At 40.3% G+C, this 18011-nt stretch overlaps 1 protein-coding gene across 33 annotated transcripts in view; it reads left to right on the top strand.

Moving 5' to 3' along the window:
- Nucleotides 1–18011, top strand: part of EPB41L2 (erythrocyte membrane protein band 4.1 like 2) — a 227960-nt gene that overhangs the window by 62593 nt on the left and 147356 nt on the right. For 6 of the 33 annotated variants that reach the window (XR_013416198.1, XM_077999402.1, XM_077999424.1 and 3 more), the window contains exon 2: nucleotides 1911–2028. The exons of the other annotated variants lie outside the window; for them this stretch is intronic. The gene's annotated coding sequence lies outside the window, so the exon portion shown is untranslated. The remainder of the gene's footprint in view (nucleotides 1–1910; nucleotides 2029–18011) is intronic. 33 annotated transcript variants of the gene reach the window in all.

The following is an 18011-nucleotide window of genomic DNA, read 5'->3' as shown; positions in this document are numbered from 1 at the left end:
TGCCATATTAAAACCAACAAATCCATTAAAGCTTTTAAAATGATTTTGCCAAAGTAACTATCTCATCTCATATGCCAAATTCCTTTTACTCTGGAATATATTCGCTTCATTTTGCTGAATTCCTATAGGAATTTGTAGCTGTGTAATTCCTTTAGCAGTTGCTCATACACAGTCTTATGGCATTTATTCTAATGTCACCTTGAAATTTGACCCGTTTATTAATGTTAACTTTCCATGAGGTTGTCTATGTTAGCGGTCTAGGTTATCAGCTCCTCAGGGACAAGGCTATTGTATTGCCATTCCCCTTCTTCTTTCTCCCCTCCACTTTCCCTCGACTCCATAGTGCTAGCAGAGGGCCTTGTATGTTCTCAGTATTATTGCTAGGACTTGTGAAAAACGTTCTGAGTGCATTTGGGGCTAATTTGAGGACAAGGTCTCTTCTCTGCGTGTGTTTATAGTTGTGCTGGCACTGATGATCGAAGGAATGCCTCTGAAGAATAAGCAAGTCTGGCATGATTGGCACACTTTCAATCAACAGGTAGTTAAAGTTCTTTTTGAGGCAGTAATCGTGGCTTCAGACTCACATTTATTTGCATTTGACCTTAGTCTAAATCTAGAAAAATCTATATATGACGGCTCAGGTGAATTTGGTGAGATGAGAAGGAATATCTGAAAAATAGATGATGGAGAATCATTAGTTTTTGGTTTGCTTGGAAATACTCTTCCACAGAAATGTTTAGAACATTAAATTTGGCATCCTAAAGATTTATTGACAATTTTGTGCATTTCTTGGCTTTCTTTATCTTGAAGGAAGAATTGAAGCTGGTGTGGGGGCAACGGAGAAATTTAGTTTTGAAAGTCTAAGGAGAGCAGGGAAAAAAGGAAGTAACTTTTCTTGCTGGGATCTACTTGTAGGTAGGGAAAGAAGGACAGGAAGAAAGAATGGAAAGAGATCAAGAAATAAGGGGGATAAACAGCCAAATATTAGGGTGGGACTTACTCTGAAACTCATTTTGAAAATTTGGTTATACTTTTGGTTCTTTTCCAGAAGGTTTTCAAATGCATGGGGTGGGTGGGGAAACTCCAGTAGAGATGACAGCTTAAGTGTTGGAGAAAGATGATGGAAACTGGCCTGTGTGGCTAGATAGAGTAGGAAGAAACAGAACTAAAAAAAAGAATTCTTTTTTTCTGGAGGCACTCTGCGCTTCTTATAATGCTGTACTTAACTTGTTCTCTAGTGTTGTACCAAAAAGTTTATTCAGTGTAATATAAAGAATCTCTGTTTTGACTGACTGCTTGCTTGCACATGCTTGTTCGCGCTCACGCGCTCTCTTTCTCTTTCCCTTGCGCTCTCTCTCAGCTGCTTGTCTCAGAGGAGGCATTGGAGCTCTCCCTGTCCCTCAATTTGTTCACCATGGAAGTGTCAGGATGTAGACGTGACTGATTCTATGAGCTTCTGGAGAAGCAACCACACCACTTTATAGTCTAAGCACACTTGAGTGATAGCGTGTACGCACACATGTACGCTCTCTTCTCTTAAAAAAGAGAAGTGTATAGTTGTGATATACTTGGCAGAAAGGTTCTTGCGTTGCTAGAGTGGGATCTCATTTCTCTTTAGTCTTTGTTTATTATTCATTATATTTAAATAATAATGGAGCGGCATTCTCTCCAGATCATTTGGAATTATTTGTCATCTGTTTTTGTTTGGCTCTGGAAAAAAATAAGTAAAATAATTTGGGAATCCATTTCATGATTTTAGAAGCAATGCTGCTTCCTAAAGATATTTATGTTTACCTTTGGGCTCTATTATCTGTCTCATTATTTCCTGACCCAGCGCTGGGCCACCTCTGACTTAAGCACTAGGACTGGATTGTGTCAGCACTGTACTTAAGGCGTTTATCCTAATCCAGGCGTCCTTGGATTGCACGGTGCCAGCAAGCAAGGTGGTAACAGTGATCACAGCCCGGGCTGCAGGTGTGAGTTCTGAGGAGATCTATGGTTTACCCAGTGAATTTACTACTGATAAATGTGAGTTGCTGTTTTCCTTGAGATGCTCTGTTGTGGGGCAAGTGGTATTTCTGTTATTTACTGTGTTATTGTCCTCAAATGGAAGGATTGCCTGTGAATTTTGTTTCATAGGGTGCCATTAACCCGTTGATGTATGGTACAGGTTAGAATTTTGGTAGTTGGGTTGGCCAGATTTCCTGGAAGAGAGCTTGTATTTTTCTTCCTAAAAGTTATGTGTAACTGTTACAAATTATATTTGAGGGGTTGCAGAAGAAAAAAGTAATAGCGGATTTCTTGTCTTATGCCTCAGTTGTGAGCTTTCCTGGATAGGCACCCTTCACTTTTCCAGGCATTCTGCGTTCCTATTTTCTGCTGTGATTTTAGTACCAACTTGAGCAGTGAAGGAAGAAGATCCCCCCTACCCCAGTCTCGTAAATGTTATACACGGATGAGAGATTATAGTGATGCTTGTATTTTTTTTTGTTTTTTACAAAGCCACTATTCCACATCTTTATATGGTATTTACATCTATAGGAAATTGGAAGGTCCACAGTGAGAGATGCATTGGGAAGACAAAGATAACAAGAGGAAAGTGTATTTGGCAAAAATGAGCTCCATTTGAGAAAACACTGAGGGGTAAATTCATTCAGAAACGTGAGCTTATCACCTAATTGATTTCAGCTCATTGCCTGGTTGATTTAACATGTTTATGCAAATGAGAAATACCTGGCAACTATTTTTTTTGCCAGGAGGTTAGGTTTCTGCCTTTGCTTAGGATATTGTAAAAAGCTGCTATTTCAGTCTGTTAGCTCAGTCTAAAATTTCTTTGATTCTCTAATATCTGCACAGTAAAGGGTTAGCTAAGTTATTTTCTTGGGTCCTTTCCAGATCTAAAATTACTATGATTCAGGAGGATTGTATACCTGCCAAATTAATTTTAGCATGTCTTCTAGAGACATTTCTAGTTTCTTCTTGCTTTTCTTAGAATTTGATATCTTTTGAAGCTAGTGACCCAGTAGGCCAATCTTAATCCATGAGAAGCAATCATGCAGGGTGAAGATAGTAAATACCATGCTTCCCACATTTTCTTAATAGGAATCTTAAAAGATGACATGAGATTTCTTACTACAAATGGGCTGAAATAATATTTGTTCCAGTAGAGTGCTGTTTGACTTAATATTACAATAACTTTATTGAATCATTAAGATGATTATCTTGGATAATAGAAAAGTAAGATTATAATGCCTAGAATGGTTTGAAAACTTAGGCATGCTGGATTTTTCTTATCGTTTCTTTCTGCCCAACGTATATTAAGTAGAACTTTGTGCAAAAGGGTATGTTTGGTTGCTGTGGTGCATACAGAGATAAGTAAGACAGACTTGTTTGGTAAGGTGGATAAGATGGGTGCATTGGGCCTGAGTGTAGGCAAGGAAATGCACAGCGTTTTACAATATCCTAATCATAGTAATTTAAGACAGACTTGTTTGGTAAGGTGGATAAGATGGGTGCATTGGGCCTGAGTGTAGGAAAATACTATACACGAGAAATCACTGGACTTCTCAGAGTGAGATTCTGAGAAGTCCAGTGATTTCTCGTGTATAGTACTTCCACTGGATTTCTCGTGTATAGTACACAGGGTAGGGGATGCTGTGGCATCTGGGAGAGAACAGCATTGAGCTGAGGTAGGCAGGCAAGTCATAGCCTGGTAACTGGACTCTACAGTGGTGCTTGTGATGATGGGCATTCTACTTGGGTGGCTGCCTTTTGAGAAGAGGCTTGAGGATTGAGCCTGGAGACAGTGGCTTTTACCTCCAGAATGATAGCATTCATCCCGGGCAGAACTGAGCATAAGTCTGGAAAAGGAGAGTCAGGCCAGAGTGTGGAGGACTCTATTCGAGGTGGAAGAATTGCTTTCTGGGTTTGCTTTCCTCACTCAGTGGAGTCACTGAGGTTTCCTGCACAGATGAATGATATGATCAGAACTGGAGTTTAGGAAGATTAGTTGGGTAACAGTGTTCTGGGATTCAAACTAGGATTGACAATTTATGAAACAAATAGTCATAGGGAGAAAAATTTACCTGTTGCTAACTTATTTACTGGTTTTATTTACTGTAATCAGAGTCTACTGTTTGTAACTATGACTGAAGTTGTTTTGCACAATATAGAAGTCATCAAATAGTTTTTTAGAGTACTGTCCACTAAAGATAACTAAGCACATAAACCTCAGATAAAGTGAGGAATAATCAGTTTAGTATCTTGATTATCATCTTTCTCCATCCAGTCTATTCAGACATGATATTTATTTTGTAATTAATCCTAACTCTCATCATTCCTTCTCTTCGTTTTTTTCCTAAGGCATTCTTAAGCTACTCTTTTAACAGTGTTTTGAAAGTGTTACTTGGTTGGTCTTGGGTGGGTATATCCCAATTTCCCCTACGCCCCCAATTCCTTAGGCAACTAGCTCCATTTTTGTATGATGTTACAGGAAAGTTCTTGTCCCATTTTTGAAAATAATTTGTCCTTAATCCATGTGATAATTGTTTGATTTTCATAGTCTTGGAATTTAAAGTATCTTGGAAAGAAAGTCAGAGTCTCATAGCTAGTAAGTGAAGGAGTTGGAATTGAAATTCAAATCTGCCTGATGCTGAGCTATGTTATATCTCTAAGCTTCAATTTCCTTACTTGTAAAATGGAGTCATTGGTAGTACATTTCTCGTAGAGTAGTCATGAGAAATTAAATGAAATGATACACATAGATTGCTTATCATAATACTGTTATCGCTTGTTTATAAACTACCTTTTAACAGGAATTATAGAAATACAGGGCTTATGAATCCAAAATTAATTCAATTGATAAGGTTATTTTGTGCTTTTTTTAGTTATAATTTTATTTGCAAACAACATTTGCAATTACTCGATTTTTAAAACATTAGGTGCTCTTATATACAATAATGAGTGAAACTTGTGTCCTCAATAGTTTCTTTTAATTCTTCCCTACAGACTGTCATTCTCCATGTTTAGCTCTGTTTTGTGTTAATTTTCACTGCTTTTTCCCCCCTGAAATGCAATAGTCCTGTAGTGTCCTACTGGAAACATTGTTCTCTTTGTTACAGCTAAAGAAGTGCCTTTGTCACTCCTTTGAGACATTCTGCAGATGCCATTTTGCAGTCCTGAAAAATATGTCCCTGTCCGCCTTGTGCTGTGTTAAATTGTGCATGTATTGTGCTTGATATTTTAATGAAGTCTTAGAGAAAATTTGACAGTAACACTTGTCATATAACAAAAGAAAGGCTCTTTCTTGATCTAATGTAGATATGTGTTCCCTGATCCCTTCATAGCTCTGTGTGGTCTGAAAGTAGATGCCCCCTACACTTAGATGTGACCTCAGATGGTTGATGCTTTTTGACTACCTTCATAGGAAACTGTTAAAACAACTTCTGAGCAGGAACTCTTAAGTCTTTTGTTGATGTGTATTGCTTTTTAAAGACCTCTTAATTTACATGATCTTAATAGCGTTTTAAGTGGCAAGTACGCTCTCTAATTTGCTAAGTGGCTTTAATCCTTGTATTAAGAACTGAGGGAAAAATCTCCTGGGAAATTGCTGTGATAAAATCCAGGAAATTCCTTTCATTCTTTTAAATCCAGTTAAAATCTAACTTAAAGAAAAGTCCTCTGATGTAACAGTGTCTGAAAGCTTCTCAGAGTCCAGTGATTTCTTGTGTATAGTGCCAAGCTCAAAGAGGAATAGTATGAATGTAGCTCTGTGTTTTTGGTAAATCTATACCACATGGCACAATACCAGTTTATTATAACTTTGCTGGGACTTAGTTATCCTGTTTTATACTGCCCTTAAAACTGTTAAGGAGTACAGAGTAAAGGGTGAAAACTCTACATTTTTAAATTTTAATGGAGTTTATTTAAATTTTTGAAAATTATAACACATGTTCAGTGCAGAAAACTTGGTAACAGAAAAATGCAAATAAAGCAAAATTTCCAGGTACCCACATTTCAGGAATAATTACCGTTACCATTTTGGTTGAACATTTCTAGTCTCTTGTCTGTAAATATGTTCGCATAGGTTAAAACAACAGCATTATCCTTTTTAACTCATTTGTTTTCCCTTTGCAAAATAGGGTGATGCATCGCCACAAATTCTTAAGGTAGTAGGACTTACTTTTGGAAGTGTTAATCTGTAGGGCATTCATTCGTTCATTAGATGGACTCGTTTGAAAGTTCACAGTTTGTAGAAAGTGTGTATATTTGTTGCCTACAGAAGATGTGTGTCAGAAAGACATAGGCTAGTCATTCTGGATGTTTTCCAGGATCATATAAGTGTAACAAGTCTGTATTATAACTCTTAAGAAGGCTTTGGAGCAAGTAAAGATCTGATCACATAAGCCCTGACCTGTCCTGGAGAGCCGGCTCACTGATTTGCAACAAGAGCTGATTCTGTGCTCGCCTGACTCCTGTCATCTGGGGCGGGTTCCAGTGTTTGTTTATGTCTGGGCATCAGTTGGGCTTGTTTTATAGAATGATTCCAAGCTCTTGGTCGTGCCATTCCATCTGTGTCTTTTAAAGATAAATACACAATTGGTACCGGACAGATCCTGTTACAGTAAACTTTATGGCAGAAACCAACTCTTTATATGGATGTTCTTTTGTAGCTAAGGGGTATAAGTGAGAGGAAACCCTCCAAGGAGACTCAGATACTGGGGCCAGTCCCTCTCCCCAGAAGAGACAAAGTATCTCTGGCTCCCTTATTACTCTGAGGTCCAATGGGAAGAATATTTACTTATGATATACAGATAATAGAACAGGAAAAACAAGTTTCCTTATCTATTCATAACTGTGCTGTTGAATTTATATGTTCCAATATGGTTAACCTGGAATTTTATGGGGACAGTGGGAGGAGATAGACAATGATTGGGAAGCAGGATATGACAGCATTCCAAAATATGGCTGAACTCAAACTGCTTGAACAGAGCTAGTCTAAATCATGAGAGTGAGGTCAACCATAGGAGGAGGAAAGGATCAGGCAGATCATGACAAAGGGAAAGTTAAGTATGGCAGCTAAGTTAATTTTTATGAGTGCTACATTTCACCTTTTTGTTCAGATATATAGTATGTACTATGAACCCTGAATATCTGAGACAGGTCTCAGTCAATTTAGAAATCTTGTTTTGCCAAGGTTGAAAACCTGCACCCATGACACAGCCCCAGGAGGTCCTGACGACATGTGCCTATGGTGGTCAGAGCACAGTTTGGTTTTATACATTTTGTTTTATTACTATTTTTGAAACAGGGTCTCACTCTGTCACCCAGGCTAGAGTGATTTCACCATATTGGCCAGGCGGGACTCGAATTCCTGACCTCAGATGATCTGCCTGCCTAGGCATTTTTTTTGAGACGAAGTCTCGCTCTGTCGCCCAGGCCGGAGTGCAGTGGCGCAATCTCGGCTCACTGCAAGCTCCGCCTCCTGGGTTCATGCCATTCTCCTGCCTCAGCTTCCCGAGTAGCTGGGACTACAGGCGCCTGTCACCATGCCCGGCTAAGTTTTTGTATTTTTAGTAGAGATGGGTTTCACCGTGTTAGCCAGGATGGTCTCAATCTCCTGACCTCGTGATCTGCCCGCCTTGGCCTCCCAAAGTGCTGGGATAGCAGGTGTGAGCCACCATGCCCGGCCGGCCTGTTTTACATATTTTAGAGAGACATAAGACATCAGTCAACATATGTAAGATGAATATAGGTTCTATCTGGAAAGGTGGGGCGGGACAACTTGAAGCAAAGGTGGGACAACTCAGTGGGGAGGGAGATTCCTGGTCATAGGTAGATAAGAGACAAATGGTTGCATTCTTTTGAGTTTCTGATTATCCTCTCCAAAGGAGGCAATCGGATATGCATTTATCTCAGGGAGCAGATCGGTGACTTTAAAAAGAATGGGAGAGTCAGGTTTGCCCTAAGCAATTCCCAGCTTGACTTTTCCTTTTGGCTTAGTGATTTGGGGGCCCCAAGATTTATGTTTTTCACAGTACGTATACTTTTCTATATATTTAAGTATAATATATAAACATGTATATCCTTTCAGTGAGTGTAGTCATAGATATGTCCTTGTCCGTCATGCTTCAGCTTTTATAGGTACAACTGTAGACACAGTCCTTTTGTTGCCTGGGGCAGACCATGCAAAGTCCAGTTGACCTGTTGCACCTGGAGGCCGTCTTTTTTCATAGAATGCAGTCTGCAGGGGCTGTTCATTCCTCTGGTTCCATTTCTATCCAGTCCGTGTGTCAGTGGTGAGTCCCAGCGTTAGGTTTTCCCCAGGACATACTCTGCCCTGCCCTCTCCTGTTCCACAGCCATATCCCAGTTCTATACGTCATTAGTTGTATGGCTCGTGGGTAGATGATCAGGTAAGTGATTTTCTGGGTCTCAGCTTGTCCTTGAAGTGTGATTCCTGATCAGATCTAACTGCCCCTGGTTCCTTCACGCACTGTGTTACAGCTCAGGGTCATCTTGGAAAAGGGGCTACATTACTGTTAGCCCATTTTAGTCTTTCACATTCTTGGCATCCTGCTTACTCCGCCAGTGGATTTTGCTGGAGTGGTAGAGACTCCCTGCTGGGTTGGTTTGCCATCTACTAGATGTCTCTTTCACAGCCTTGTGATTTGTGAATGTGTGCACCATAAACTCACAAATAACTTTATGATGTTTTTCCCAACCCCAAGTTTTATTCCCGGTATACTGTGGCTTAAAATCGGTAACAGAGCTATTGTTAGGTTTGGTCATATACTGCCTATTTTTAACCATATACCTGGAAGCTTGGGTTGGTTTTTAAAAATTTTTCATCCAAGCCAAGGGTAACCCTGATGGTGGCAGGTAGGCCAGTATATTTTTAAAAAATTCACACTGGGGCAACCTACTCTGCTTTACCTTTTCTATAACCAAATAGACGGGAATGAAAGATTCTCCCCGGGCCCTGGAAGCTTAAGGGAATGAATAACTCCTCCCTCCTCAGGCCCAGTCCCAAGGAGCAAGGTCACTTGCGCCAGCAGCCAGCGTGCGTCAGCAAGATAGCAGAAGCAGGAAGAGAGCTGGCCGGAAGACACATACCCCCTGAAGATGGAGAGGGAGGCCGTCTGGGTACTACGTAGCAGTTATGTCAGACTGAGACACTTCCTGTTTTCAGGAGACTATAAAATCCCTGCCCCGTCCTCTTTGGTGCTGACGCCATTTTAAGCCTCAGCCCGCCTGCACCCAGGCGCTCATTAAAACAGCGTGTTGCTACACACCGTCTCGTGTTGTTTGTTGGCGGGCTCTCAGGGTTTGAACCCATACAAGAGCCTTGCAGAGGCAATTACAAGTATCTGTGTTTCAGAAATATATGCTGGGTTTCCCAGAAGATTACCTAATTTCCCTGGGCCGAGGAAGCCTCATTTCGTATTTCTTTTATCTATAGCTACTAGATGTCGTTTCTGGGTCCAGTAATGATCTTGTATTTCTCTCTGTGCGGTAACACCTGGTGGTATATATACCTTTTTGGGGTATTATAAAGGTGACTAGGATCAAATATTTAATTGTAATAGTGAATTTTGTTGTTGCCAATTAAATTCATTATGCTTACCACTATAATAACACAAAGATTGAGAATACAGATTTAAGGAACTATCTTTGGTATTTGTTTTTCCTTATTATGAAATAAATTGGTGCCCAGTCTTACTGTGTGCCCAGCTAGGGATTCAAAGGTGAGTAAGAAGACTGAGCTGCTGAGTTCACAGTAAGACAGACTGATACTGAGAATTCAAATTGGGGCGAGGTGCCGCGACTCATGCCTGTAATCCCAGCACTTTGGGAGGCTGGAGGCTGAGGCGGGTGGATCAAGAGGTCGAGACCGTCCTGGCCAACATGGTGAAACCCCGTCTCTACTAAAAATACAAAAATTAGCTGGGTATGGTGGCCTTGTAGTCCCAGCTACTTGGGAGGCTGAGGCAGGAGGAGAATCGCTTGAACCCAGGAGGCGTAGGTTGCAGTGAGCTGTGAGATGGCGCCACTGCATTCCAGCCTGGCAACTGAGTGAGACTCTGTCTCAAAAAAAAAAAAAAAAAAAAAAAAAAGAATTTGAATTGATAATTTCAGTAGTAGAAATACACGCAGAGAAAGGACAACAAACTGAGTCCCCATAGAAAGAGAGGAAAGGATGAGGAATGATGGCTATACTGAGTTCATTTTTTGTTTGTTTTACTGGGATTTGGTTTGTAGCTGTACACCACTTAATGAATTAGGTACAATTATCGGTTAACTCATAAAATGTTCCATTGACTACTGACTACAAGACTAAGTTATTAGGGTGTGGAGGGTATGGATGTAAGACTGCTGACTTTCCCCTAGGGATCCGATTGCTTGAGTGGCAGCCAGTCAACAGCAATTTAGTGGGAAAGAGAAGGATGCTGGTGCTAGGAATTTGACCAGCAAAACTGTGGATACATAAATTTTTCATACTGAACCATTTTGCTTAATATTTAACAGAATCTTACCAATATCAAATATGTGAGAGTGTGAATCCTTTTGCAAATCACCCTCTTAATAATTACTCAAGAAACGTGTTGAGTCAATGAATGTATCTTTTGTGTAAGAATAGATTTTTATAAATTGGTATTAACATTTGTATTATTTGCTACTGGCTGTCCTTCCATAGAAAGATTTTCTTTCTTTTCTTCCCCCCCCCAATTGAAACTTCCAGGAAGTATCACTCTCCTAGGATTTCTGTCCAAGTAGTTTTCTGAAGCCAATGGGTGGGTGTATGTTTAGATCCAAGAGAAACAAATTATAACCATGGATGTGAACTTTTCACAGTCTTCTCAAAATAAAAGCTTGAAAAAATATTTTTTATACTTTTCTTCTGCAAAGACCAAATCTCTTTCTGAAGAGGAATAAAGCAAAGACAACATGTTAAACATATATGCATCTTCATGTTGTTGACCCATTCCCCTTTCCTAATAATTAGTAGAACACCTCAAAATGTTTATTGTGTATTTTTGGCCATGATTTTACATTTTAAAAACCAGTACAAAGATGTTGCTATATCAAGTCCAACAGAGCTTAAAGGTAAAAAAATAAAAAAAGTAGATACGTAGTGGAGTTCAAATAATATTGGACATTGCTCTTTTAACGAATGCGTTTTGAGTGTCAAGGAACAAAATACTGCAGGATTAGATTTATGAGGGTAAGCCAAGTAAAATGTGGATGCCGAGTAGTAAGAGCTTTCTACTGTATCAAACATGAATTAGACATGTTTAAAGCCTCTTAAATTTATTAAATTAGAATATGATTGGGAAAGGGTGAAGGCTCTGTAAACTGTAAAGCCCCTGTAAATATCTCCTTGGTTTACCACACTGATTGGTTTCTTAAGCTACTTGCCTCCCATATGACTACCATTGTGTTTTGTTTGTGTGGAAGAGGACATAGCTGTGAGGGTACACATTACTAACCTGGTAGATGGGGGCATTGGAAATCAGGGTAGAAAAGGAGTATGACAGCCACAAAACTGACATATTTTAACTTCAAAACTACTGATGTTTCCAAGTCATGGACTTGAACCAAGATTGTATTGTTTGGTAGGTGGTTCATGCCTGTAATCTCAGCACTTTGGGAGGCTGAGGCTGGCGGATCACGAGGTCATGAGATTGAGACTATCCTGGCTAACATGGTGAAACTCTGTCTCTACTAAAAATACAAAAAAAATTAGCCGAGCGTGGTGGCAGGCACCTGTAGTCCCAGCTACTTGGGGGGCTGAGGCAGGAGAATCTCTTGAACCCGGGAGGCGGAGGTTGCAGTGAGCCAAAATCCTGCCACTGCACTCCAGCCTGGGTGACAGAGTGAGACTCCATCTCAAAAAAAAAAAAAAAAAAAAAAAAAACAAAAAACCAAAAAACAACCTCTATAATTAATAAAGTTACAGGCACCTTTAGGACATTTAATTATATGTCCTCAGTATAGTATACCAACCATACTCATTTGTATTATTATGAGATCTTTGTCTAGACTTTTACAGACATTCACTCTTGAACTAAACAGAGCACTTCAGTTTTGCCGTTTAGGGCTATCTCTTTATTTTACCATCAAAGTTAATTCTGTATATCACAATTTGCTGCTTCATACCATCTCTCTTTTCCTATATTTTTATCTTTAAAGTAGGTTTCTTGTACATAGACTAGAATTGATTCTTCCTTTTTAAACCAGTCTGACAATCTCTGCCTTTTAATTTGTATCTTGAGACGATTTACATTTAATTCTTGATATATTTGGCTACCATCCTGCTATGTGTTATGTATTTCTCCCATCTAGTCTTCGTTTCTTTTTCTCTTTTACAGCCTTCCTCTAGATATGTTTTTCCTCTGACTTCATTTTGTCTTTCCACTATTGGCTTTTTTTTTTTTTTGAGACAGAGTCTTGCTTTGTTGCCCAGGCTGGAGTGCAGTGGTGCGATCTCAGCTCACTGCAACCTCTGCCTCCCGGGTTCCAGCGATTCTCTTGCCTCAGCCTCCTGAGTAGCTGGACCTGCAGTCATACACCACCACACTGAGCCAATTTTTGTATTTTCAGTTGAGGCAGGGTTTCGCCATTTTAGCCGGGCTGGTGTCAAACTCCTGACCTCAGGTGATCGGCCTATCTTGGCCTCCCAAAATGCAGGGATTACGGGTGTGAGCCACTGCGCCCGGTCAATCCACTATTGTCTTTTATTAGTTATATGTCTTTTTGTGGTTGTTACCCGGTCTAAATTGAACTCATTAACTTCCCTCCAGAAGAGCCTAGTCCTTCCTTGTTAACTATTTCAGTGAATGGCTTTACTGTCCCATTTCTCGTTGTTCTTTCTTTAGCTTTCCCTTGCTCTCTTAATTCCCGAATGTCTTTGGCCATGTGTCTTCTTACCATTCTACTAATTGAATATTTCTTGAATTTGTCCACTTCGTTCCACTGACACTCGCCCTATTCAGATACTGTAACTTGCATAAAGATGAGCTCACTCAGGGCCTAGTTTTAATTTTGATAACCAAAGAAACACAGATCCCAACATTGACAAAGAATTGACAAACTATTTAAGTTTTTAGTCTCTAAAGAAGCAAAAGAAAAGGTTTTGTTATAACAGCAAAACTTAAGAAAAATTCTCTTCATCAACTAACCTTTTTTGATTCTTCATTACAGTATAGAGCAGACCCCAAACACTCTCCCTTAAACCAGTTTCTTGCCCACCAAATATCAACTCTCTCACAGTTCTTTTAGCAGCTGTTCTTTTCTTTTTTCTACTCAGCCCATTCCATAATATGTCAGTCAAGCTGTGTTCAAAATTGAAATTATAAAGGCATACTTCTCTTTGAGAGAGAGAGAGAGCAGAGGCTATGACTACCTATTTGTCAACCTTATATTTTATTTTAAACATTATACAGCCTTGTGGAGCTTGTAACCTGATAGGGGAGAAAGGCAAGTAGAGAGTCAATTGGGGAGAATAGAGGTTGTTCAAAAGAGTATGTATTAGGTGTGTGTACCTAAGGCATTTATCGCATGTGTGTCCACAATTGTCTGGCACTTAATGGGCTATCAATAGTTATTTGCTGAATGAGTGAACGATCAATGAATGATCTGATATTGGGCTTCCTGTCCTTCATTCTTTTTTGTTTTTGAGATGGAGTCTCACTGTCTCACAGGCTGGAGTGCAGTGGCATGATCTTGGCTCACTGCAACCTCTGCCTCCTGAGTTCAAGCAGTTCTCCCACCTCAGCCTCCTGAGTAGCTGGGACTACAGGCATGCACCACCATGCCCAGCTTATTTTTGTGTTTTTAGTAGAGATGGGGTTTCACCATGTTGGCTAGGCTGGTCTCGAACTCCTGACCTTAGGTGATCCGCCCGCCTCGGGCTCCCAAACTGCTGAGATTACAGGCATGAGTCACCCTGCCCAGCCTCCTTTCCTTCATTCTTAGCACTTATCTTGCCTGTTGATTAGTTTGCCACTGAGATTTCCCTCCAAATATTTTTTCATTAGACACATGGAGGTGACTGTACCTTCTTAAGAAGGTAGACTTGGTCTACCACATTTAGTTCTTACAGCACCTTGATGCTATTCTTGTTATGCAGACTTTTATATATTTCTAGCCCCTTTGGATGCCCTGCCGTAGTCTCCCCCGCCACCCCTCAGGAAAGCCTGGCTTTAGGGTGCTTTTTCTGTATTTTTGTATTACTAAAACTTTTCAGGAATAGTCACTTGTTTGGAAACAAGTTTTAAGATTAATACTAGTAACAAATGATAGGATCAGGGTTAATCTCTCATACCTCTGGGGTGACCCCTAAATTATCATCTTTACTCTTGATTTCTGTAATCTTCTGTAAGAACTTAGGTGTCACATCACTTCAAACTCAGTGTACTTGAAAGTTCCAGCATCTTACAGTCTTCTAGTCTTCTCGCCTTGAATCTTGGCATTATTTTTTAGTTATTCTTTATCTGCTATTTAGACTTCAACTCCTGTGGATTATTTTCTCTTAAATATGTTTAATACCTACTCTTTTGTTGTTGTTGTTGTTGTTATTTTGGCTGGTACTTCCACCTGAGCCTATTTTTATTTATTTATTTTTGAGACAGGGTCTTCCTCTGTCACTCAAGCTGGAGTGCAGTAGCCCAGTCAGGGCTCACTGCAGCCTCCACCTCCTGGGTGCGAGCAACTTTTCCACCTCAGCCTCCTGAGTAGCTGGGACCACAGGCATGCACCACCAACACTCAGCTAATTTTTAAATATTTTGTAGAGATAGGGATCTCACCATGTTGCCCAGGCTGGTGTTGAACCCCTGGGCTCAAGCAGTCCTCCTGCTTAGGGCTCCCAGAGTATTAGGATTATAGGTGTGAGCCACTGCACCTAGCCCACCTGAGCCTATTTACCTTTCTGTCTGCATTCTTCCTGTTTCTGCTGACTACTCTTCCCAATTTTGGGCTCCCAAGTTTATCTTCTCAGAACAACATTCATTCATTCGACAGAGTCTTGCTCTGTTGTCCAGGCTAGAGTTCCATGGCATGATCTCGGCTTACTGCAACCTCTGCCTCCCGGGTTCAAGTGATTCTCCTGCCTCAGCCTCCTGAGTAGCTGGGACTACAGGTGCACGCCATCACACCTGGCTAATTTTTGTATTTTTAGTAGAGATGAGGTTTCACCCTGTTGGGCAGCCTGGTCTTGAACTCCAGCAATCAAGTGATCCATCTCCCTCAGCCTCCCAAAGTGCTGGGATTACAGTCATGAGCCACCATGCCTGACCCTCAGAACAATATTTAGTGTTCATCCTGCTTGGCCACAGTAGGCCCAGGAGATTGGAACCCATGTATACTGCTGGTGGGAATGTAAGTGCAGTCATGTTGGAAAGTAGTCTGGTGTGTCCTCAAAAACTTAACATAATCATTTGATCCAGCAGTTCTGCCCCTAAGTATATGCTCAACAGAAATGAAAACATGACCACACAATAAATTATACACGGATTTTCATAGCAGCTATTCATACTGACCAAAAGGCAGACACAACCCAAATATCCATCAGTTGATGAACGGATAAACACCCTGTGATGCAGCCATAGTATTTAATATTATTGGGGCATACAAATGAAGGAAGTACTGATATATTATAACATGTATGACCCTTGAAAACATAAGTGAAAGAAACCAGACACAAAAGGCCACATATAAGAATCCATTTATGTAAAATGTCCAGGATCAGGACATTTATAGAAACAGAAAGTAGATTAGTGATTGCTGGGGATAATGTGGTGTGACAGCTGGAGTATGAGGTTTCTTTTTTCTTTAATGAGATCAAAATCATATAACATAAATTTATTATTTTACCCATTTTAAAATATACAGTTCAGCGGTTTTTATTACATTTGAAATGTTCAACCATTACTACTATCTCAGAACATTTTTATCTTCTCCAGAAAAAAAGTCCTGTACCTCTTAAGTAGTCACTTCCCACTCCTCACTTTCCCTAGAAGCTTCTGAATCTGCTACACCATTTTACATTCCTGCCAGCAATGGGTAAGGATTCGAATTCTCCAAATCCTTACCAACACTTCTTTTTTATTTTTTAAACATTGCTATCCTAGTGGGTTTGAAGCGGTATCTGAATGTGATTTTGATTTCCATTTTCTAATGACTAATGATATTTAATATCTTTTCATGTTATGATTGGCCACTTGTATATCTTCCTTGGAGAAATGTTACTCCTAGTTTTTTGAGTATTTTTACTGTGAAAAGGATGCTGGCTTTTGTCAAATGCTTTTTCTGTGTCTATTGAGGTGATCATGTGGGTTTCCCTGCTTCATCTCTATTAATATGGTTTATCGATTAATTTTCTTTTGTTGCACTACTCTTGTATTTCTGGAATAAATCCCACTTGGCCACGATATAAGATCCTTTAATATCCTGCTGGATTTGGTTTGCCAGTGTTTTGCCAAGGATTTTTGCCTGTATGTTTATAAGGGTGTTGGTCTTTAGTTTTCTTTTCTTGTGGTGGTTTTGTTTGGCTTTTGTATCAGGCCCCATAGAATGGGTTAGAAAGGGTTTCTTTTTTGGGTGATAAATGTGGTCTAAAATTGTTTGTGGTGTTGGTTGTACGACTCTGTGACTATACTCAAAACCATTTAATCGTATACCTAAAATGGGTGACTTGTATATCTCCAAGCTGCTACCAATCTCCATGCTGCTACCAAAAAAGCAAAACAAAAGAAAAACATCTGCAAGGAGCTTCTCACCTATATTCTTTAGCCCAAAGTTCTTTTTCTGTTCTTCAAAGCCCTCAGCAGTCTTTCTGGCTGTCATATTTCAGCATTACCTCTGATTTATCTTTGTATATAATTCTGATCCAGTGACAGTGGTCATTTTGCTGCCCGGCTCACCAACTCTTACTCCCCAATGACACAGGATTCTTTTCCTGGTCACTTTGCAAGCCAGGGACCTTCAACTTGTGATGTCCCATCTGGACCTCACTTGGTCATGCTACCTGCTGTAGGAGATGTCCCTTTCACTTGGCCCGTCCAGGTTGAATCTAGCTTACGCACTGGTTCCCGAGGTCTTGTCCCACACACTGGTTCCTGAGTTCTTGTCCTGTACCCAAGAAGAAGGAAGTACACTGACAGTTGAAGAGTGAGCAAGGCAGGGAGCTTTACTGAGTGAGGAAAATAGCTTTCAGTGGAGAGGAGATGCTGGGTAGTGTTACTACTTGAAGGTGGAAAGCCCCCACCGAAATGCGGCTGAGTGTGGGGCTTTTATGGGCTCAGAGTGGGGTAGAGGCCGGTCATAGGTAGGATTGGAAAAGACTACATTCAGTTGGTTAAAAAGCATTATTCAGAAAGAATCAGCTGGGAAAGGGTGGGCAAACAGGAACAGAAGATCTCACTCTGGGTTATGCGTTTCATTCAGGACTAGCAGTCCTGGTCTTTCAGCTTTCAGGCTGGTTTTTTTGGCTTGAAGGTGAGGGTTCACTGGGGACCTGCCCCTGTCTGTCTAGGCATTTGGCTGCCTCTTGTCACTATCACCAAGATCTTTGAGGGCATGTTGTCCAGTCTGCATCTTCACCCTGCCTTAGGATTGTTTCCATCTCTCTTGAATGTTCCTGTCCCTTTTTCCTACCAATGGCAATTCAGTCTCCCTTTCAGAGTTTTATTCGAGTTTCTTCTATTCACCTTCTAACCAATAGTAATCTCTTGGTCCCAAGCCCCTAAATCTGGTGATTATGTTGTTTCAGTTAAAAAATAGAAAGGATAAATATGATCTAGAATGTATGTATTTTCTTAAGGAGACAGTGGGACAGAATATTTGAAACCAGAACTGTTCTGGGAAACCTGATGTATGTGTTGGTAGTCCTTTAGGCATCTTTTTAAAAAATGCATTTACAGTTACCTCAAGTTTATAGAGATACCTTTTCATTTGGACTTCTCTGATCTCCCCAAATACAGTCATGTGATACATAACAACATTTTGGTCA

This window comes from Macaca mulatta, chromosome 4 (genome assembly GCF_049350105.2).
Source record: "Macaca mulatta isolate MMU2019108-1 chromosome 4, T2T-MMU8v2.0, whole genome shotgun sequence".
NCBI lineage: Eukaryota > Metazoa > Chordata > Mammalia > Primates > Cercopithecidae > Macaca > Macaca mulatta.
Note: the sequence above shows the minus strand (reverse complement) of the source record. Positions and strands in the feature narration are given on the sequence as shown.